Consider the following 24,512-nt stretch of genomic DNA (forward strand, 5'->3'; position numbering starts at 1 on the left):
ATATATATATATAAAAAAATCACAAAACCGGTGTAACGTTAAAAAACCATACCCCGTGGAGAAACCATACCGTCGTCACTTCCGGTCTGAAACAGCTGAGCAGCGCAGCAGTGCGCATGCTCAGAGCCCCAGATACGTAAATGAACATGAAAGAATTTGACAAGTGCGCATGCTCGGTGGGCATGAACTTATCACGGCACTGTGTCTAATGTAATACTTGCGTGTAATTGATGGTGCGCTATATCTGAAATGTGTGCAGAAATGCAAACAAATAATGTGCAACCTCAAATGTATACAATTCAGGTGCAAAACTGTAACATATAAATATATATGAGAAAAAGTCCCAAGACACAAGTGTGTCTATATTGAAACTATTTCCGGTGATGTGATTGGTGATGGATGGTGTTCAAAAGTAATACGTGACTTGAATTCCCTCCACCTGTTAGAATTCCTCCTTACCGGACGGAATAAAATAAGTGCTCTCCTTAACCACTTAAGCCCCGGAAGATTTTACCCCCATTCCGACCAGGGGGTATTTTGCGATTCGGCACTGCGTGAATTTAACGCACAATTGCGCGGTCGTGCGACGCTGTACCTAAACGAATTTGACGTCCTTTTTTTCCCACAAACAGAGCTTTCTTTTGGTGGTATTTGATCACCTGTGCGATTTTTTGATCACGCGCTATAAACAAAAAAAGAGCGTCAATTTTGCAAAAATAGCAATATTTTTCACATTTTTTTATATGAAATTCCCCCAAAAAAAAATGTAAAAATCAAAATTTTTAAAAATTTTCGGCCAATTTATTTTATGCTACCTATGTTTGGTAAAAAAAAAATCGCAAAAAGCGTATTTTGATTGGTTTGCGCAAAAGTTATCGCGTTTACTAACAAAGGGAAAGATTTTTGTCATTTTTGTTGTTTTTTTTTTTAACGCGTAATGGCGGCGATCTGCGATTTTTTTTGCGGTACTGCGACATTGCGGCGGACAGATCGGACCCTTGACTGACATTTTTGACACTTTTGGGGTTACCAGTGACATTTCTACAGTAATCAGTGCTATATATATGCACTGTTACTGTAAAAATACACTGGTAGTGAAGGGGTTAACTTTATTTGGAAGGGAGGGGCTGTGTGTGTCCCTAGGGGCGTGGTTTCTACTGTGATTGGCTGTGGCTCTAGCTGTAAAGACACTGATCAACGGATCTACATACCAGATCCGTTTTATCAGTGTCTTTGCAGCGAAGAGAATGACAGGCAGTTTGTTTACACAAGCTGCCTGACATTCTCCCTCTCCCCCGCCGATCGCCGAGTGACCGGCGGACATCGGGTCCGCTGGTCACACGCGCGGGGGGGTCCGTGACCACGCGGGAGCGGGAGCGCGCCCCGGGGGGCGCGCGCTCGCTCCCTAGACCCTCACAAGCAAGCAACGTAGCCCTACGTTAGTTTGCCTGTGAGGGGCTGACCGCCGACGTAGATAGTCGTGCGGCGGTCGGCAAGTGGTTAAAGGAAACAAACAATCCCTGGTGCTCCAAAATCAAAAGGTGCTCCCCACCGTGCGTGTAAAATAGCCTGCTGGGCTTCTTACCAGATGGATATAGATAAAATGCGTGATTGCATCCCCCTTGGACAGGTCTATCTCTGTATCCAATTGGTCCTTATCAGCCTCTGGTGGATATGGACACCGAATATTGTTGCACTGCTCACAGGCAGATAGGTCCTCTATTCCAGTGACACTGATAGCCGCTTACAGTAAGCGGTGGGAAGGATCGTATCGTTCAACACTCAGTTGTAGTCCTATTCCCTATGGATCGCCTCAGCGCCCACAGCAAACACCGTCTACCACAGGAGATTCACTTAGAATTCCCGCGCTGACGTCACTTCCGCCTCTACCAGCATGGCGGAGAGTCCGTGCCTGACTCTCCGCCATGCGGAGAGGCACGGACTCTCCGCCATGCTGGTAGAGGCGGAAGTGACGTCAGCGCGGGAATTCTAAGTGAATCTCCTGTGGTAGACGGTGTTTGCTGTGGGCGCTGAGGCGATCCATAGGGAATAGGACTACAACTGAGTGTTGAACGATACGATCCTTCCCACCGCTTACTGTAAGCGGCTATCAGTGTCACTGGAATAGAGGACCTATCTGCCTGTGAGCAGTGCAACAATATTCAGTGTCCATATCCACCAGAGGCTGATAAGGACCAATTGGATACAGAGATAGACCTGTCCAAGGGGGATGCAATCACGCATTTTATCTATATCCATCTGGTAAGAAGCCCAGCAGGCTATTTTACACGCACGGTGGGGAGCACCTTTTGATTTTGGAGCACCAGGGATTGTTTGTTTCCTTTAAGGAGAGCACTTATTTTATTCCGTCCGGTAAGGAGGAATTCTAATAGGTGGAGGGAATTCAAGTCACGTATTACTTTTGAACACCATCCATCACCAATCACATCACCGGAAATAGTTTCAATATAGACACACTTGTGTCTTGGGACTTTTTCTCATATATATTTATATGTTACAGTTTTGCACCTGAATTGTATACATTTGAGGTTGCACATTATTTGTTTGCATTTCTGCACACATTTCAGATATAGCGCACCATCAATTACACACATTTATTTATTTTTATCTGGGAGCAGCATATCACGGATCAGCGCACCTTTTCTTTTTCACATAATGTAATACTTGCGGCGGGTACATTAAAACACTTCGGCTGCAACATCGATCATCTCCTCTGCTATCGCTGTAACTTCCCTCATCTCCGGTAATAAATATAACAGCGGCAGCGGGTGTATGAGATGTAAATGTGACGGCGATCGCTGCTCCGTGATCCGCTTTTATATTTATTACCGGAGATGAGGGCAGTGAGAGGGGAAGGAGCGGAGATGATTTATGTTGCAGATAAGCTGTTTTGATGTAAGCGCCGCAAGTTTAACTACCGTGAGAAATCCATACCCTCCGTAGCTGAACCGGAAGTGACGAGGGTATGGTTTTCTCACGGGTATGGTTTTTTCACGGAACACCGGCTTTAAAGCAGAGTTTCAAGCAAAAGGGGAAGTTCCTGTGAGTGAGCAGAGAACAGCTCTGTATGAATCGAGGGCATGTTGTTTTAAGATCAGGAGGGGGGTAAATTGAGGTCGCAATTTTTTAGAATTTAAATCGTGCAACTCTACTACCCGGAGAGAAAAACTGAACATTTTTCTCCGTGGGTAGTGTGAACCTGCCCTTACACAAGTTTTAAAATTTAGATACCATATATGTCTGCTAAGGTGCATATAGCATTAACCACTTCTGGACCAGAAGATTTTCCCTCTTAATGACCAGGCCATATTTTGCAATTCGGCACTGCATTACTTTAACGGACAATTGCGCAGTCGTGCCTCACTGTACTTAAATAAAATTGATGTCCTTTTTTTCCCCACAAATAGAGCTTTCTTTTGGTGGTATTTGATCACCTGTTTGATTTTTATTTTTTGCACGATAAACAAAAAAAAAGAGTGACAATTCTGAAATAAAAAATATTTTTCACATTCTGCTATAGACAAGTATCAAACAAAAAAAATAAATAAATAAATAAAAATTTAACATTTTAGGGCAATTTGTTTTCTGCTACATATTTTTTTTTTTTTTAACCAAAAAAAAAAAAAAATCGAAATAAGCGTATTTTGATTGGTTTGTACAACGTTATAGCGTCTACTAACTACGGGAAAGATTTATGTCATTTTTTTTTTACTAGTAATGGCGGCAATCTGCAATTTTTAGCAGGACTGCGACATTGCGGCGGACAGATCGGACCCCTAACTGACATTTTTTACACTTTTGGGGGTACCAGTGACATTACTACAGTAATCAGTGCTAAAAATATGCACTGTTACTGTAATAATGACACTGGCAGGGAAGGGGTTAGCATTGTGGGTGATCAAGGGGTTAAATGTGAGCCTAGGGGAGTGATTCTAACTGTGGGGTGGTGTGGCTTCTGAAATGACCATAAGATCCTATATAGAAGGATCATTGCAGGGAGAACGGTCAGCTGTGTTTACAACAGCCGACCGTCCTTCTCGCTCATCGGGGAACGATCGCGGGTGTCAGCCGCCTGACCCGTGCATTGGCTTCCCCGCTGCACACTGGGGGTCGGGAGCGCGCCGCCCCCTAGCTCTCTGCTCGCGACTGACCTAGCCCTACGTCAGTTTGCCTTGGGGAGCCACACTGTCGCAGTAAATACACGGCGTGTGGTTGGCAACCAGTTAAGATGTGTGACTGATGCATTTTTTATGTGTTTGCATCACATTAAATAACACTTTCCAGATGCCTGTTATGTGTTGGTTTAAGCACATAAGCTTAAACCAGTTATAAGCTATAGTCATAAGCGCATCTCAAAAACACTGCAAACAGCATATGTGCCGTTTGTGGTACATTTACGTTGACATGAATAGATGCCTTGGTGAAGCCAGCTGAAGACTACACGTCGGATAAATTTTGTCGCAAAGCAAAACGCAACCATGTGAACACCATCTGCTGCAATTCATAGAATTGGCAGAGAGCATGGAGACTTGTTCATGAGGCTTCAAAAACGCACCTGCCTTGATTGTCCTGTCACAGCACACACCTAAGCTCACATGGTACTCAGCAGAACCCTCTTGGGAAAGAAAAACACGTGCTAGTTAACAATACTGACAGCTTCACTTTACGACTCTCGCCAAATCCCCCTGCCCCTGCAATCTCTAGAAGCGGCCTCTATCCACTTTTTCTCGCAATCCGTTCAGCTTTTACAGGTCACATTCACATCCCAGGTCAAAGTTGAAATAAAATAATTAAGATGTTCGGTCTTACCCTAAACGTGTCCAACAATATCCCCTAACCCCCGCATTGTTCCAATGGCACTCGCCTCGCTTCTGCAACTACCGATGTCTGAGCCGAAACATCCCTGCGCCCTGTCTCCGTAACACGACGGTAAAGTCTACTTCCGCCCGTAAAGGGGAAACGTTCAAACCAAGCCGTTACACAGCGGACGGGGAGGGAATAGGAGAAGTTACAATCTACCATAGAGTACAACCGCTGGACAGAGCGAACACTTCCTCAGTGGGTCTGTGAATGACAGCTAACTGGAGTTGTGGCAAATGAAGCATTATGTTCAGTATTTAACAGATCACTGCCTGATGCTTTGTATTTATAGGTGGTGGATTCTGATATTTTTCATTTGAAATCCCACGAGAGATGTCATTTTTCTTGGTTTATAAAAACAAGTAAAAAGAAAGTGCTGTCCTTGATACATTTTTAAGGTCAAGGAGAAAACTAGCGCAAATTCTTATATAATCCAAACCTGGCTGCTAATATGCTTTAAAACACCATATGAAAAATACAAAAAGGTTTCCAAAAGTGCCAGTGCAAAGTTGTAGATATCGCATCCGCAATCACAATATATATTGTGCTATTGTAAAAAATATATATATGTGCGTATTGTAAATATATACCAGCTGTCTGGTAAAGTGCAAAAATAATGTATTCTGGAATTAGCCTGTATGCTGGAAATTATATGCAAAGTGCAAATACGTGAATTTTTATTTTTCATATGATGGTTTAACCACTTTACCACTAGAGCATTTTGCTGTCTTACGTCTGGGCCACTTTTTGCGATTCGGCACTGTGCGAATTGAACTGACAATTGCGCGGTCATGCGACTCCGTACCCAAACGAAATTTACGTCCTTTTTTTCCCACAAACAGAGCTTTCTTTTGGTGGTATTTGATCTCCTATGCGATTTTTACTTTTTGCGCTATAAACAAAAAAAGAGCGTTTATTTTGAAAAAATAACAATATTTTTAACATTTTTTTTATATGAAATTCCCCCCAAAAAAGATGTAAAACATATTTTTTTTTAAATTTTTGGCCAATTTGTTTTCTGCTACCCATGTTTGGTAAAAAAAAATCGCAATAAGCGTATTTTGATTGGTTTGCGCAAAAGTTATTGCGTTTACTAACTAAGGGAAAGATTTATGTCATTTTTGGTGTTTTTTTTTTTTAACGCCTAATGGCGGCGATCTGCGTTTTTTTTTTGCGGGACTGCGACATTGCGGCGGACAGATCGGACCCTTGACTGACATTTTTGACACTTTTGGGGGTACCAGTGACATTACTGCAGTAATCAGTGCTATAAATATGCACTGTTACTGTAAAAATGACACTGGCAGGGAAGGGGTTAATTTTATTGGAGAGGGAGGGGTTAATGTATGCCTGGTGCTTACTAACGTGTGGGGGGGGAGGTGACTGAGTGACACAGGGACAGATCGGATGTTCAGCTATGCTGAACACTCCGATCTGTCACTCCCTGTCACTTAGGAGATCCGCCCGCTCTGTTTACACAGGCGGGCGGATCTCCAAACTGGATTCCCCGACGATCGGGGCAGAGCAGCGGCGATCGCCGCCGCTCCTCCCCTGGCCCGACTCCCGCTGTGAATGAAAACAGCGGGAGCGCGCCGCCTACAGGGGGAGGAGTCTGACGACGTAGGTCTACGTCGTCAGAACTACAAGAGCCACTTTGCCGCAGTAGTACTACGGTACTCAGCGGTAAAGTGGTTAAAGGATATTAGCAGCCAGGTTTGGGTTTTATTAGAATTTGCGCTCGTTTTTTCCTTGACCTGACACATATGTAGTATATCTACAGTTGACCAGCAGCATTTTCTTTTTTCCCTCCCAATTGAGTACAGATTCTTTCCGTTCACCCAATTTAGACATCCAAGGCGCTTGACTACACATTTTTTACTTGATACATTTTTGTTTGGACCGTCATACAAGTTTTCTGGGCACAGCTAATACTCAACCCCGGAGATGGTCTTGTTAACATCTTTCTAAAACTTGTGTATTAGTACTGCATAAAATCTTAAAGAATGGACACACCCCAAATGCTGGTCCTGAAAATGTGGGTGTTTTTTTTTTTTAACACCGGGTACCATTACTTTTTTTTCGAAGTACTTGCCAATAACAATTATCGATACCTATCACCTAGGAAGAGTAGGTAAAGGGGTGGTTTTGGGGCTTGGGGGGTTGGGAAGTTGGGTAGGGGTAAGTGAGGGGAGGGGGAGTAGGGGGGGTTGGAGGGTAAGTGAGGACAGGGTGAGGGGGAGTAGGGGGATAACTGAGGGCGTGGTAGCTGAAGGTGAGGTGGTTGCGATGCAGGTTGATCCTCTACAGCTGGCAGCCTGAGACCAGCTGAGCACTGCTGATATATCTGGTCCTTCCCCTTCTTCCTGGGCAACTGGGACTAGGGGGGGACTCAGAAGAGGGTTGGAGGTAGCGCGGGCACGGACTCCAAAGTTCTGCACCAATGAGCTAATCCCTGGCTGTGCAGAAAGGGGACTAAACCTCCTAAATCCGAAAATGGTTAAATAGCCTGCTGTCTGTCCCCAGCACCCACTGAACATAGGTGACCTGGAGATTTAAAAAAAAAAATTAGCTGCACAGTGGGGGATTCGATTGTTGGTACACAGAATTTTGGAGTCCCCGCCAGAGATGTATAGTAACTAAGTAGAACTACTTCACTACTGTACTTAAGTACTGAACGGCGGTATCTGTACTTTCCTAGAGTAGAATTTTTTTCTCCTACTTCCACTTTTACTTCACTACATTTTTTCGATGATTTCAATACTTCTACTCCAGTATTTTTTTTTTTTTTGTGCTGCATAGTTACTCGTTACTATTATAAAAATTACCACTGCCAGAACAGTAGATGGCAGGTTTCATGAAGCTCAAAATATGTGTATTATCAGCGCATACGAAAATAAATGCTACTGTATGTATAAATAAAAGCTGCATTTGAAATAATAAAAAACAATATGATGTTCAAACTTTTGACTTCTTTCTTTAATAACTACTGGTACTTTTACTTTCACTACTTGAGTAGCAAAATTTTAAAAAAAAACTACTTGCAATACTTAAGTACAAAAAATGTTGAATACTTTAGTACTTCTACTCAAGTCACTTTTTGATCGAGCGCTTGTACTTTTACTCACATATGGGTTTTGAGTACTTTATACAACTCTGGTCCCCGCCCATTCTACCTCCGGCACCCTCACTTTGCACTCCCCTCAGTTTGCAGAGCCAGACCAGGAGGGTACATAGTACAAATTTTATTGGCGCACTCCAGCTGGGGCTATATACTCTGAAATATCCTTGTAAAATGGTGATATAGACAAAGATATAGTCCATAATGAATAAGTCCATAAGTAAATGTAACTAGCCCCTTCCTGACCAGACCCCTTTTTTCAACTTGGCACTTTGTGACTTTAACTGACAATTGCGCGGTCATGCAATGCTGTACCCAAACAAAATGTACGTCCTTTTTTTTCCCCACAAACAGAGCTTTCATTTGGTGGTATTTGATCACTTCTGCGCTTTTTTATTTTTTGCCATGTTAATAAAAAAAGAGCAAACATTTTGAGAAAAAATGACATTTTCAACTTTGTCTTTTAAAAAATATCCAATATACTCAATTTATGTCATATACTTTGGCCAAAATATACAGCTACATTTGGTAAAATTGTGGTAAAAAATACTGCGCTAACAAAATAGGCTAATTCCTTTGAAAATGTTATGTGTAATGAAACGCGTTAGATTGTCAAGAGTGCCGAATTGTATTGAATGCTTCTTACCATCTGACCCATTGTAAGTGCATTACTTTCTTTGCTTTAATAAACCATTTAAACGGTATCACGCTATGGTGTCTTTTCGATTTATCCCACATACATCTTTCCAGATATCCATACGTGTACCATCCTTGAGTGACCTTCCTATATCCACCATTTGGAGGAGAATTTGTGGAAGCCTCTGCCATCTGTTCCAAGGAGATCATCATCACTTTCAGCCTGCATGACCCAATTGCTGTAAGGTACTTTGGGTCCATGCCATCTGGTGAGCGAATTCTATTATCTTTTTGGTGTGGGGTTTATCACAAGTATTCACTCTTCTATGTGGGACTGGTCACCTTCCTTTTTTGTCTAATTTTGAATATTGGACTTTATTTTTGCATTTCATTGTGTATCCCATTGTACTCACTTTAACATTTGAGTGCTGCACAATTAATGTTTATATTAAGCTACATGTCTTTGACAAAAAAAATTTCAATGAGTGTATTTTTATTGGTTTGCGCAAAAGTTATAGCGTCTACAAACTATGGTGTAAATACTGAAATTTACGCAGCTTTCATTTCTGACTGCCTATCTCATTTCATGAAGTGCTAAAATGGCAGGGCAGTACAAACCCCCCCCCCCCCAAACTACCACTTTTTGGAAAGTAGACATCTTAAGAAATGTCCTGAGAGGCATGTTGAGCTCATTGAATATTTCATTTTTTTGTCACAGGTGTTTGAAAAATGACTAAAAAAAAAAAATTCTTTTTTTTTTACACAAAGTTGTCATTGAAATTATATATTGCTCACACATGCCATGGGTATATGTGTAATTACACCCCTAAATATATTCTGCTGCTTCTCCTGAGTACAGGGATACCACATATGTGAGACTTTTTGGGAGCCTAGCAGTGTACGGGACCCCGAAATCCAATCACCACCATCAGAATTTCAAAGGGCGTACATTTTTCATTGCTTTTTCTCACTACCTATAACGGTTTAGGAGACCCTGAAATGTCAAGATACCACAAACCCCCCCCTCCCCCAAATGACCCCATTTTGGAAAGTAAACACCCCAAGCTGTTTGCTGAGAGGCATGGTGAGTCCATGGAATATTTTATATTTTGCCACAAGTTTTGGAAAGTTACAATTTTTTATTTTTTTTTTAACACAAAGTTGTCACTAAAAGATACATTTCTCCCACATGACATGGGTATATGTGGAATGACACCCCAAAATACATTCTGTCGCTTCTCCTGAGTATGGGTATACTCCATGTGTGAGACTTTTTGGGAGCCTAGCTGTCTACGGGACCCCGAAAATCAATCACCATCTTCAGGTTGAAAGTAGACACCCCAAGCTATTTGCCGAGAGGCATGGTGAGTCCATGGAATATTTTATATTTTGCCATAAGTTTCAGGAAAATTATTTTTTTTTTTTATTTTTATTTTTTTAACACACAGTTGTCACTAAATGATATATTGCTCACACATGCCATGGGTATATGTGAAATGACACCCCAAAATACATTCTGCAGCTTCTCCTGAGTACAAGGATACCCCATGTGTGAGACTTTTTTTGCAGTCTAGCCGAGTACAGGACCCCGAAAACCAATCCCCACTTTCAGGCTTTCCAAGGGCGTAAATTGTTGATTTCACTCCTGACTACCTATCACAGTTTCGGAGGCCATGAAATGCCAAGACAGCACAAACACCCCCCCCCCCCCCCATGACCCCTTTTCGGAAAGTAGACACCCTAAGCTATTTGTTATATAAACTATATAAATATAAACTATTCCATGGACTCCTCATGCCCCTCAGCTAATAGCTTGGAGTGTCTACTTTGCAAAATGGGGTCATTTAGGGGGGTTTTGTGCTATCTTGAAAATTTCAGGGCCTCTGAAACTGTGACAGGTAGTGCAGTGGTAAAATCAGCAATGTACGCCATTAGAAAATCTGAAGATGGTGATTGGATTGGACACAGCTAGGCTCCCAAAAAGTCTCACACATGTGGTATCCCTGTACTCAGGAGAAGCAGCAGAATGTATTTTGGGGTGTCATTTCACATATACCCATGGCATGTGTGAGCTATATATCATTTAGTGAAAACTTTCTGTAAAAAAAAAAACAAAAAAAAAAAACAAATTGTCATCTTTCCGAAACTTAGGGCAAAATATAAAATATTCCATCGACTCAATATGCCTCTCAGCAAATAGCTTTGGGTGTCTTACTTTTCAAAAAGGGGTCATTTGGGGGGTGTTTGAACTGTCCCGGAATTTTATGCTCAATCTGAGCCACACATCACCCACTCTTCTAACCACTTGAAAACCAAGCCTTTTCTGTGACTTTTTTTTACATGAAAAATATTTTTTTTTTTACTAGAAAATTACTTTGAACCCCCAAACATTATATATTTCTTTAAAGCAGAGGCCCTATAGAACCAAATGGTGGATGTTGCAAATTTTTTTGTCACACGGTATTTGCGCACAGATTTTCCAAACGCAATTTCTGCGAAAAAAAAAATATATTTTTTGACATTTATTGCACAAATACACTATATAATTCCAAATTGTTTGGTAAAATTTAAAAGATGATCTTATGCCGAGTACATAGATACCAAACATGACATGCTTTAAAAATTGTGAACGCCTGTGCAGCGGCAACAAACTACATAAATTTTTAAAAGTCTTTACAGGTTACCACTTTAGACTTACAGAGGAGGTCTACTTCAAGAATTACTGCACTTGACCTGGCGTTCGCGGCGATATCTCACATGCATGCTGCAATTGCGGTTTACATATGACACTAGACCAACACCTGCGTGAGCCATTGTGCGCAAGCACGGGGGGGGGGCTTGATTTTTTTTTTTTTTGCTTTTTTTATGTTATTTTGACACCTTTCCTTTCATTTTCTTTTTTTTTTGTTTGTTTTTTAATAATTTTTATTGTTATCACAGTGAATTTAAATATCCCCTACGATAGCAATCTGTAGTGACAGGTACTCTTTTTTTAAAAAATTGGGGTCTTTTAGACTCTAGATCTCTCCTCTGACCTTAACGCATCTGACCACACCAAAATTGGTGTGATAAAATACTTTCCCAATTTCCGAATGGCGCTGTTTATTTCTGGCGAAACAGAAGTCATGAAATGCTCGTAGCTTCCAGTATCTTAGGTCATAGAGATGATTGGAGCCATTCTCATCTCCAATTAGCTCTATGGATAGATAATTGAACCACCGGCTGCACTCTCGGGTTAACCGGTGGGACAAGAGAGCCCGAGAAAAACCACGGAAGGTGGCGGAAGGCGGTGGTGGGGGGGGGAGTCCCCTCCCACTGCATGTAAAAGCAGTCTAGCGGCCAATTATCCACAAGGATTGCTTTTACATGTAAGCCGACCGCTGGCTGTAAAAAACGATACCAAGATGATGCCTAAATCTGCAGGCATCATCCTGGTATAACCACTCAAAGTCTAGCAACGTACCAGTACATTGCTGGTCCTTGTTTGGCATATAGTGTAGCTTTTTTTTTTTTTTAATGCAGCCTGTGGGCTGAATGAAAAAAGAGAACCTAACAGAAATCAGCACAGGAATATTGTGTAGTATTACTCATCATTAACCGCCCAAACAACCACCCACTGAATTTAATGATGGGTATACATGACAATATTCCACGTATACCTAAAAGGTATTTTAACTGCAGTGCTGAAATCAGCCTATCACCACAGCTGCTGCCAGCAAAGGTATCCATATATGCTGTTCGCAAACACTGTTTGTGTCAGAATATATAAAATCAATGTGGCAGCCGACGAGTACCTGCAAGAGAAACAGGTTAACAAAAGAATGAAAAACAAACAAAGTACAGTAAAAGTACAGTAGGAAGAGTAGAAGAACATATAAAATGATTGACACGACAACTGTTTTTGTTTTTTTTTCTTTCTAAGTGTTTTTTCTGTGAACTGCGATTTTCCAGCTTGGGTCTCTCAAAATGTCGATAGCCATCGAACATCTTTCGAGACCCTGTGTTTGTGTGCCCTACACTGTGTCGTGCTGTACCCTACACTAAAAATCCACTAGTGTATGGTAGCACTCTAGAATCCAAAAAAGTAGACCGCACTCAGGAAAGTAAGATGAAAACAATCAAAACTCCTTTATTCTTCTTCGGTGTAGCAGACAGACAGTACAATGCACATAACAGACGTGCCGGGTTAACGCGTTTCACGAATTAAATCGCTTACTCATAACCATACCAGTGTATGGTTATGAGTAAGCGATTTAATTCGTGAAACGCGTTAACCCGGCACGTCTGTTATGTGCATTGTACTGTCTGTCTGCTACACCGAAGAAGAATAAAGGAGTTTTGATTGTTTTCATCTTACTTTCCTGAGTGCGGTCTACTTTTTTGGATTCTTCATAGCTTGGACGGCGGATCTGACCAGCACCACCCATTGAACTGACACCTGAGCGGCTCTCTCTTTGTTGCCTATGGTAGCACTCTAAACATTCCCCGATGCAGAGACCAGGTTGGTCAGGACATCTGAGACAATAATAGCGGGTGTCACGCCTAAATCCGCGCCTGCTACAGACACGACATCTTCTTTGGGGTCGTCTTTGGGTAGGGGTACTTGGGAGGACATGTGGAAAATGTCTCTCATGCAGCCGGCTCACTGCATCTGGAAGGGGAAGTTGGGCAGGCATACCTCCTGGGTACCGGTAGGCAAGGATGATGGCTTCCTGGAATTCAGTTCGTCCTGACGCCCTGTATAGGACAAAGGCGTTCAGCATAGCCAATTGGAATAAATAAACAGACACTTTTTTGTACCAGCTTCTGGCTGTATGGGCAACTAAATACGGCGCCAAAAGCTGGTCGTTAAGGTTTACCCCTCCCATATTAAGGTTATATTCGTGGACACAAAGGGGTTTCTCCATAACGCCAGTTGCCGTAGGTATTTGGATCCTCGTGTCTGCGTGAAGGGAGGACAGAACATAAAGTTCCCGTGTATCCCTCCACTTCACTGCAAGCAATTTGTCAGTTTTCAAGCAGGCCCCCCCCCCCCCCCCCGACTAAGACGGGAATTTACAAGCCGTTGGGGGAAGCCCCAGCGATTAGGTCGCACGGTGCCACATGTGCCAATTTGTAATTCAGAAAGATGACTTAATAGTGGCACGCTTGTGTAGAGGTTTTCCACGCACAAATGGTACCCCTTTCCGGATAAGGGTGACACCAAGTCCCAAACTATCTTGCCGCTGCTCCCTATGTAGTCTGGTCAGTTGGGGAGCTCCACAGTGCTATCTTTTCCCTCATAGACCCGGAAACTAACTGTATAGCCTGTGGCCCTGTCACACAGTTTATACAGCTTGACCGCGTACTTGGCACGCTTGCTGGGGAGGTACTGTTTCGTAGCAAGGCGGCCAGTAAATTTAATCAGGGACTCGTCAACGCAGACAACTTGTTCGGGGGTGAACAAAGCTGAAAACCGCTGATTGAAGTGGTCTATGAGGGGCCAAATTCTGTGGAGCCGATCATATGCAGGGTCTCCCCGAGGACGACAGATTTCATTGTCGCTGAAATGCAAAAATCGCAGAATTTTCTCGTATCTCGCCCTGGACATGGAGGCAGAGTACATGCGCATATGGTGAAGTGGGCTAGTGGACCAATATAGCCGCAATTCACTCTGTTTGGTTATGCCTATGTTCAGGGAAAGGCCCAGAAAGATTTTAAAATCTGGAACCGTTATAGGTTTCCAGCCGAATGGTCTGGCAAGGGGTGAATTTGGGTTGTCGGCCATAAATTGTTGTGCGTATAAATTTGATTGATCCACAATAGATCGATAAAGATCTTACGTGAAGAACAGCTCAAAAAAGTTCAGGGGCGCAAAACCAGCTGTCTCCACGTGGATTCCAGGTTGGGCAGTGAATGAAGTAAGTACTGGCGCTGTAGAATCAGTGGGTTGCCAATTGGGATATGCCAGAGCATCAGGGAGGGCACTATGGGCTCTACGGTCCTGTCTTTGAATACGAGGTGGCTGCGGGGCCACTAATCGCGCTAGCCACCGCACCAGCTTCAACTGCACTTATGGGACTCGCCACGTCACCAAGTGATACTGCAGTGCTGGTTGTACTAGGTCCGGGGTGTACTAGACCGCTGGTGCTTGCCAAGCCACCAGAAGGATGAGCGGCCGTAGTACCGACACTCTGCTCCATACGAGCACCCTGCGATTCCTGCATCTCAACAACTCCAGAATGGGGTCGGGTACGCCTGGGTCTAACAGGGACCCATCCGTCGTCGGAGCTATCTGTCAGGGAGCCGCTGCCGTCATCAGGTTCGTATACTGACCCTGATTCTGCCAGTGAGGCTTCCCCATCGCTCTCATCTGACATGGTCAGTATACTATAAGCCTCTGCACTACTGTACCAACGTTTGGACATTTTGGTAACTAAATTTACCAGTACAGTAGTGTGACTACTAGGTAATAAAAGCACCTGGTTGTCAAGGACTATTTCAAGCGCTACCAAAAAAAACTGCTAATGCTAGCAGGAATCAGGCCTGACTCTGCTAACACAGCGGCTTTGTGTGTTGTGTTTTTATGTAGGTGACAGTAATCTATTGATTACTACACTTGCCTGGGTGGGGTGGGCTGAGCAGAGGGGTTAAACGCAGGTGCTGGCAGGAATCAGTGCTGATCGTGCAAACAATGCATTTTGGGAACCCTAAACTATGGGGATGCTAGTATAGTTCTGATCAGATCAGATATTGATCTATTCAAACACTATACCAGTAATGGAAGTGTATGTGTGTGTGTGTGTGTGGTAATCAAGGGGTTATTTCTAACTATGCGCCAGGGATCTGCGCTATTTTAGACTGACACTAACGCTAGCTAATGTTACCTGTGTCACTAATAATAGTGATCAGAAAAAAAACTGTACACTATAAAAGTGACACTGTGACAGGACAATGAAGCGGTTAACTGGGGGGGGATCAGGGGGTTAAATCTTTATTGGGCGGGTGGCGGGAACACTAAACCTACTTGGGACAGAATTAGTGTGCAATGTGACAGGGGGGAAGGGGTTAACTGGGGGTGACCAGGGGGGATCAGGAGGGATCAGGGGGTTAAATCTTTATTGGGAGGGGGTGGCAGGTATTTTACATGTAAAAGGGGGGGCCTCAAGCGCTACACCTGGTCACAAATCACACTTAGAAGGGTATATAGGAAAATGCTATATACTGTATACAGTGTGTGTTGTGACAGGGGGTGTAGGGGTGATCAGGGGGGGGGGGATCAGGGGGTTAAATCTTTATTGGGGGGGGGGGGCCAGGACCCTAAACCTACTTGGGACAGAAACTAACTCGCTAGCGCTAACTCAAGTCACAATCGCACTAATACAAAATACAGAAAAACAGTATATTACGTTTGTATTAGTGTGCAATGTGACAGGGGGGAAGGGGTTAACTGGGGGTGATCAGGGGGGGATCAGGAGGGATCAGGGGGTTAAATCTTTATTGGGGGGCTGGCGGGTATTTTAAGTGAAAAAGGGGGGCCGCAAGCGCTACACCTGGTCACAAATCACAGTTATACAGGTATATAGGAAAATGCTGTATACAGTGTGTGTTGTGACAGGGGGTGTAGGGGTTAACTGGGTGGGCGATCGGGGGTTAAATGTGCCTATCTAAGTGTAAATTTGTGTGCTTGGTGCAGTTACTTACAGTTAGATGTGCTCTCCTCTCGAGATGAATCCAAAAAGGATCATGGGAGGGGAGAGCACGTCTTTTCTGAGCATGTGTTTACATTACACAGGCTCAGCATGTAATCTGATTGGGCAGGACCTGATGACTGATCGGTTCTGAACCCAATCAAGCCATCGGCGGGACCGTTGGACCGCGTGCGCTCGCGCCAGAGCGATGGGAAGTAGTGACGTACCGATACGTCACTTTGCCTGGCCGGGGCTGACCACCGCAGTATATGTACTTGCGGCGGTCGGCAAGTGGTTAAAGGTAAGAAATACACTCGCAAGGATAAAAACAATTCCAGCATAAATTATGAATTTGGTTTTCATCCGCTCTACTCTTAGGTCGTAGCCACTGGTGTATCGATAGCCAGAGGTCCATAAACGCTGGTAACTCCCAGCACTTCCTGGTTAGCTCAGGTGCATTGATGACTTCACTCCTGGGCACGTCATCAGTGGCTCCGAATTTACCAGGAAGTGCTAAGAGCCACCTACAGCCCCGTACTTCTGGCACACCAGCGGCTACCACCCAAAAGTGCAGCAGATAAACACCACATTCATCATGGTCCCACAAAATTCAGTTCACGGATTGTCAGTTTGTTATTTGAGCACTGGTAATTGGGACCATTTTTTTATATATTTACGGATTACTCACAGACCATTTTTTTATATATTCACGGATTTATATATATATATATATATATATATATATATATATATATATATTTTGTAACATGGGGGGACCATTAGCTCAGTGGCAGATGCGTTTTCCAGTGATTCACTGTAGTCAGGACTGTGGTTTAAGGGCATGGCAGCCCATTTTTATTAAAACAATAAGGAAAGTCCATAACATAGTTTCCCACTCCAGGGGTTCTTCTCCAGTCAATATATATCAAACTGAAATTGCTAGCCCACCTGACTCCCCACGAACAGATCTCCTGTCTGTTGGATGAAGCAGCCTCCAACTGAGAGCCCTGATGTTTTCCTAAACCTTCATTATAAGGGCTGCGTGCACCTGAGCACACACCCTGCTGGTCATCCACAAAACATGGACACAGAGTGGGAGATTCCGTCCCTCCCAAGACACTATGAAATCTCCAAACTACAGAGCCCCATCCAGGTATACCGAAAGCTACAAAAGCAGTCTTCTCCACTGAACATCTATGCTCTGTAGTCCTGCACAGAGCCAATGTGCACACTTTGCATCCTTTTAAATGACCACTTTCACTGTGACAGAGTCTTGACCTGTCACAATATATATATATCATTGATCTTTTTATTTATATTTATATTAACAATCTTTTTATTTATATTTATTTGATGTTTTATTATTATACAACTGATATTGTATTAGATATGCACTTTATCATGGATACATGTAGATTTTATATATTTTTGTAACCCACATTGAATTTATTTATCTTTCCGCAGCACTTATACATTTTACCCTTGCTCATTCTTGAACTTGCCATCTTTTTGCTTGCTAGAACTCTGACCAAGTGGAACTTGACTAAGTGGTGAGTTAAAAACAGGAGAGTATAACAGGGGTTTTCAAGACTGTAAGTAACATCTCAAATTTTCTGTTCGTAGTATTATCGTTGTAACCGGGAAAATGTGTGCTTGCAAGATTGAAGGTTTTGTGCAGTACAGTGTGCCGCATGTATACAATAACTGAGCAACCGCTCCAGGATGGATACTGCTGCGACAGATGTGAGCGGGTTGCCCATATGGAAGGTCACATTAGAGATCCAGAGGAGCAAGTTGCAACACTGGGCAGAACTGACAACCTTGAAAGAGGTCCTCTGCTCGCTGAGCAGGTGGTTAATGGGGAGGGAGGAGGGGTAAGGTAGGAAGATGGGATAATACAGTCAGAGGGAGTGGTAGGGGCTCACAGAAAAGCAAGGCCAGCCCTGGGTTTGAGCACCCTAACAGATTTGCCAAGTTGGGTAAAAATGTGGGTGTAGCAAGCTCAGAAGTGGCAGCCCTAGGTGTCACTGCTGTCCCTAGCAGCCCATCGAGTAGAGGAGGTGAGGGTAGTACAGGTAAGCCTAGACAGTTGGTGGTAATAAGGAATTCTATATTCAGAAGGACTGATAGAATAACTTGTCGCCAGGATCGCCTCAACCGAATGGTTTGCCGTCTCCCTGGTGCCAGGGTTCGGATGTGGTGGACCTGGTTGATAAATTACTGGGAGGGGCTGGGCATGACCCAGCTGTCTTTGTACACATTCGAACCAATCACAGCATATACAGCTCCAAGAAAAAGTATGTGAACCCTTTGGAATGATATGGATTTCTGAACAAATTGGTCATAAAATGTGATCTGATCATCATCCTCTAAATCACAGTCTGCTTAAACTAATAACACACAAAGAATGAAATGTTGCCATGTTTTTTTTAACACACCATGTAAACATTCACAGTGCAGGTGGAAAAAGTATGTGAACCCTTGGATTTAACCACTTGCCGACCAGTCACTGGGACTGTACTGCGGCAAAGTGGCTCGATTCCGTCCGGCGACGTAGACCTACGTCGCTGCACTCCTCCCCTTTTCAGTCACAGCGGGAGTCGGGCCAGGGGAGGAGCAGCGGCGATCTCCGCTGCTCTTCCCTGATCGTCGCGGCATCGAGTTTGGAGAGCCTCCTGCTTGTGTAAACAAAGCGGGCGGATCTCCTAAGTGACAAACAGTGACAGATTGCAGGGTTCAGCATAGCTGAACATGCGATCTGTCCCTGTGTCACTCAGTCACCTCCCCCCACACACGTTAGTAAGCACCAGGCATACATTAACCCCTCCCTCTCCAATAAAATTAACCCCTTCCCTACCAGTGTCATTTTTACAGTAACAGTGCATATTTATAGCACTGATTACTGTAGAAATGTCACTGGTACCCCCAAAAGTGTCAAAAATGTCAGTCAAGGGTCCGATCTGTCCGCTGCAATGTTGCAGTCCTGCAAAAAAAAATCGCAAATCGCCGCCATTACTCGTTAAAAAAAAAACCACCAAAAATGACAGAAATCTTTCCCTTAGTTAGTAAACGCAATAACTTTTGTGCAAACCAATCAAAATATGCTTATTGTGATTTTTTTTTTACCAAACATAGGTAGCAGAAAACAAATTGGCCAAAAATTTAAAAAAAAATAGATTTTTACATTTTTTGAGGGGGGGGGGAATTTCATATAGAAAAAAAAATGTGAAAAATATTGTTATTTTTTCAAAATTTACGCTCTTTTTTTTGTTTATAGAGCAAAAAGTAAAAATTGCACAGGTGATCAAATACCACCAAAAGAAAGCTCTGTTTGTGGGAAAAAAAGGATGTAAATTTAGTTTGGGTACGGCGTCGCACGACCGCGCAATTGTCAGTTAAATTTGCACAGTGCAGAATCGCAAAAAGTGGCCTGGACGTAAGACAGCAAAATCCTCCGGTGGTAAAGTGGTTAATAACTGGTTGAACCTCCTTTGGCAGCAATAACTTCAACCAAACGTTTCCTGTAGTTGCAGATCAGACATGCACAACGGTCAGGAGTAATTCTTGACCATTCTTCTTTACAGAACTGTTTCCGTTCAGCAATATTCTTGGGATGTCTGGTGTGAATGTCTTTCTTGAGGTCATGCCACAGCAAGTGTATTCATACCTGTTATGATGAGTCTGCCTGGACTTCCTGGCTTGTGAATCTTGGGCAGCATGTAGAAGTCCCCAATTTCTGGATTATTCGGAAAAGCATTGATAAGTTCTGAATGTAGGTGGGTTGGTGTAGTTTTAATGAGACCTTTTAATTGCTTAGTAAAATCCTGGGTTGGATCATAATCCAGTTTTTTATAGTAAGTAGTATTTGTCAGCTGCATCTGGCTTTCTTGTATATATTTGTTTGTATCCATCACAACGACTGCTCCCCCTTTATCTGCTGGTGATGGCCTGATTATTGCGCAAATCGTGTATAGCTCTTCGCTCCAGTGGTGAAAGGTTGTATAAAATTTTCTTTTTGACACAAAAAATAACGGCTTAAATTTAGATATGGGTTTCCTTACTCATTATCCCACAGTTTTACGACCCTCTGTGACTATTCCCTCCACCTTCCCCCCTGTCTTCAGCTCTCCCTCTGTCTTATCTCACTAACTATGCTAGTTTTATTACCATTGCCAGTTAAATTTGTTTATGTTTGTTTGGTTTTCTCTTTTTTTTCCTTTTGGCTTAGAGATTTTGTGTTTTTTTTTTTTACCATTCTGCTAAACATTTTGTGAATCAGTACTGCTTGGATCTTGAAGAAGGGGACATACCCCGAAAGCTTGTCTTTGATAAACTTGGAAATTCACTTTTCCTTCGATGATAGCAATCCGTCCAGGCCCTGATGCAGCAAAGCAGCCCCAAACCATGATGCCCCCACCACCATACTTCACAGTTGGGATGAGGTTTTGATGTTGATGTGCTATGCCTCTTTTTCGCCACACATAGTGTTGTGTGTTTCTTCCAAACAACATAACTTTAGTTTCATCCACAGAATATTTTGCCAGTACTGCTGTGGAACATCCAGGTGCTCTTGTGCAAACTGTAAACCTGCAGCAATGTTTTGTTTGGACAGCAGTGGCTTCCTCTATGGCAGGGGTCTTCAAACTACGGCCCTCCAGCTGTTCAGGAACTACAATTCCCATCATGCCTAGTCATGTCTGTGAATGTCAGAGTTTTACAATGCCTCAATGGGATGTGTAGTTCTGCAACAGCTGGAGGGTCGTAGTTTGAAGATCCCTGCTCTATGGTATCCTCCCATGAAATCCATTTTTGTTTAGTGTTTTACGTATTGTAGATTCGCTAACAGGGATGTTAGCATTTGCCAGTGACTTTTGTAAGTCTTTAGCTGACACTCTAGGATTCTTCTTCACCTCATTGAGCAGTCTACGTTGTGCTCTTGCAGTCATCTTTACAGGATGGCCACTCCTAGGGAGAGTAGTGCTGAACTTTCTCCATTTATAGACAATTTGTCTCACTGTGGACTGATGAACAGCAAGGCTTTTGGAGATACTTTTTTATAACTCCTTTCCAGCTTTATGCAAGTCAACAATTCTTAATCATAGGTCTTCTGAGAGCTCTTTTGTGCGAGGCATTATTCACATCAGGGCAATGCTTCTTGTGAAAAGCAAACCCAGAACTGGTGTGTGTTTTTTATAGTGCAGGGCAGCTGTAACCAACACCTCCAATCTCTTCTCATTGATTGGACTCCAGTTGGCTAACATCTCACTCCAATTAGCTCTTGGAGATGTCATTAGTCTAGGGGTTCACATACTTTTTCCACCTGCACTGTGAATGTTTACATTGTGTTCAATAATAAAACATGGCAACATTTCATTCTTTGTGTGTTATTAGTTTAAGCAGACTGTGATTGTCTACTGTTGTGACTTAGATGATGATGATCAGATCACATTTTATGACCAATTTGTGCAGAAATCCATATCATTCCAAAGGGTTCACATACTTTTCCTTGTAGCTGTATGTGTGTGTGGATAGATAGATAGATAGATAGATAGATAGATAGATAGATAGATAGATAGATAGATAGATAGATAGATAGATAGATAGATAGATAGATAGATAGATAGATAGATAGATAGATAGATAGATAGATAGATAGATAGATAGATAGATAGATAGATAGATAGATAGATAGATAGATAGATAGATAGATAGATAGATAGATAGATAGATAGATAGATAGATAGATAGATAGATAGATAGATAGATAGATAGATAGATAGATATAGAAGGCGGAGGCTCCTTAAGAACCATCTTAATGAACTAGGCTACAAGTTGAAGGGGAAGACCTCCAAGATGATATTCTCTGAAATATTGCCTGTGCCATGTACATCACAGGAAAGGCAGGGGGAGATTAGAGAGCTGAATGCATGGCTAAAGACCTGGTTTAACAAGGAATGATTTGGGTTTTTAGAGCACTGGGCTGTCATTTCATTACTTTCATTCTTTGTTTTAGCCTACATGCTAAAGATGGTTGGCACCTAAATGGAAGGGGGTCTGCTGTCCTGGGGGAGAGATATATGGGAAGGCTGGAGGAGTATCTAAACTAGGTTTGAGAGGGGAGGGTGAATTAGATTATAATGGGGCAGACAGGTGTAAGATTCTGGTACCTTTGGTACCCTTATTTACCATTTTCCTTTCCAAACATTGCGTCCCACCTTTTTAGTTAGGTGGAACGCATATACCTTTAAGACGGATGACGTCATCGCTGAGCGCCGCTGAGCGGCTATTTCAATCGCCAGCATTCTCTCTCACGTTGTTCATTCAATGTGTGTCTACATGCTCACAAGCCTTGTCTTGCTGTCGGAACCTCCAGCTATTTGCCTTTACCTGGAACAGACCGGAACCTCGCAACTGATCCCGTATCTCGCTACCGGATCACTCCCTCACTACTGGACCCCTCTACTTACTAAACCTTACTAGTGATAAGTACCCCACAGGGGAATCCTCCATAACTAACTTACACTATCATCTTCTGCACATTAAGGACTTTTACTATCTATGCATACTAATTCTACCATCTGCACTGTTACATAGATTGCTAGCTCTTGAGTCTACTACCATCTATCCTTGCACTGGGTCAGTCTATCCTGTCTATGTCATCTGCTGTCCTTACCACCTGTTACCATACATGATTACTAACCTATCTGCATTCTACCTATTACCATCTACTACTCTCCTGAACATTACTATCAAGTGCTTACCATTACTGTCACTGCTCACACCTGTCCCTTCAGCACATCACTACCATACTATCATATACATCCTACCACTCCAGGAACATCTTATTGAGTGTGTGTATATCTGTATGCTGAAGCAGACAGGCCCACAGTGATGAGTCTGGAGAGTTGGATCTGGTATTCCAACACATCTCTACATGACTACTGAGTGGAGATTCTGCAGCTGCAAATCCAGCTTACAATAAAAACGCAGGAGCGTTACAGATTGAACGAACCATAAAAAAATGGATTCAGCAGAATTACCCACTCAAGTGACACAATTAACACAACAAATAAATGCATTAATACTTGCTCTTACTGAAGTAAAAGAAGACAATCAGACTCTGAGACAGCAGGTAACCCGTCTTTCCCAGCTTACTGCTGCTCAGCCCCCTGAACCCAAAATAAACCCTCCTCTAGTATTTACAGGTGATCGGAAAAAATTTAGTGAATTCAAAAACGCATGTCAGTTGCTTTTTTTGCTAAAACCTCGTACTTACCCTACTGATCAAATTAAAGTCTGTACCGTCCTTTCATACTTAACGGGTGATCCACGGGCCTGGGCAGACTCTCTCTTTGAGAAAAATGATCAGCTTCTCAACTCCTATCCTTTATTCCTAGCGGAACTCGCTAGTTTATATGATGACCCCAATAGGCAGAGTACTGCTGATATCCAATTGAGGGCTTTAAAACAAGGAAGGAGACCTGTAGAAGATTTTGTAGCAGAGTTCAAAAGATGGACCCTTGATTCAGGGTGGAATGATACATCTCTGCAAACTCAGTTCAGACTCGGGTTGTCAGAAGCAGTTAAAGACGAGCTCGCCCGAGCAGATTTACCTGGCACTTTGGATGCCTTAATACAACTCAGTATCAACATTGACAGGCGACTGCGAGAAAGAAGGGCTGAGAAAATGGGAATGCCATTGTCTAGTCCTTCTCGGATTTCGACCGTTGACCCTACTCCTATGGAGGTAGGAACCATATGCCCACCTTTATCAACTACTGAACGAGCCAGGAGAAGATCCAGTAATCTCTGCATGTACTGCGCATCCCCGGATCATTCGATAAGCGTCTGTCCCCTTGTCCGCAAAAAAGAGGGTGAGTGTTCACATGTCTTGCTAGGGGGATTAACGACTTCCTTCTCTAAACCTTATCTCTTTGTTCATTTAACATTACAGTGGGATCAGACTAGGATTACTACCAAGGCTATGATCGACACAGGATCTTGTGGGAACTATATCGATACACATTTTGTTACTTTAAATAAAATACCTATTATTTCAAAACCTAAACCTGTTTCTGTTAGTTTCATTAACGGTATCCCGCTATCTTCTGGTCCAATCACCAATCAGACACAAGCACTCCTTGTCACTGCTAACGAGTCTCATATGGAGACCACCTCCTTTGATATACTATCTTCACCCCATTTTC

Source organism: Pelophylax lessonae (assembly GCF_965119305.1).
Source record: "Pelophylax lessonae genome assembly, chromosome: 2".
Classification (NCBI taxonomy): Eukaryota; Metazoa; Chordata; class Amphibia; order Anura; family Ranidae; genus Pelophylax; species Pelophylax lessonae.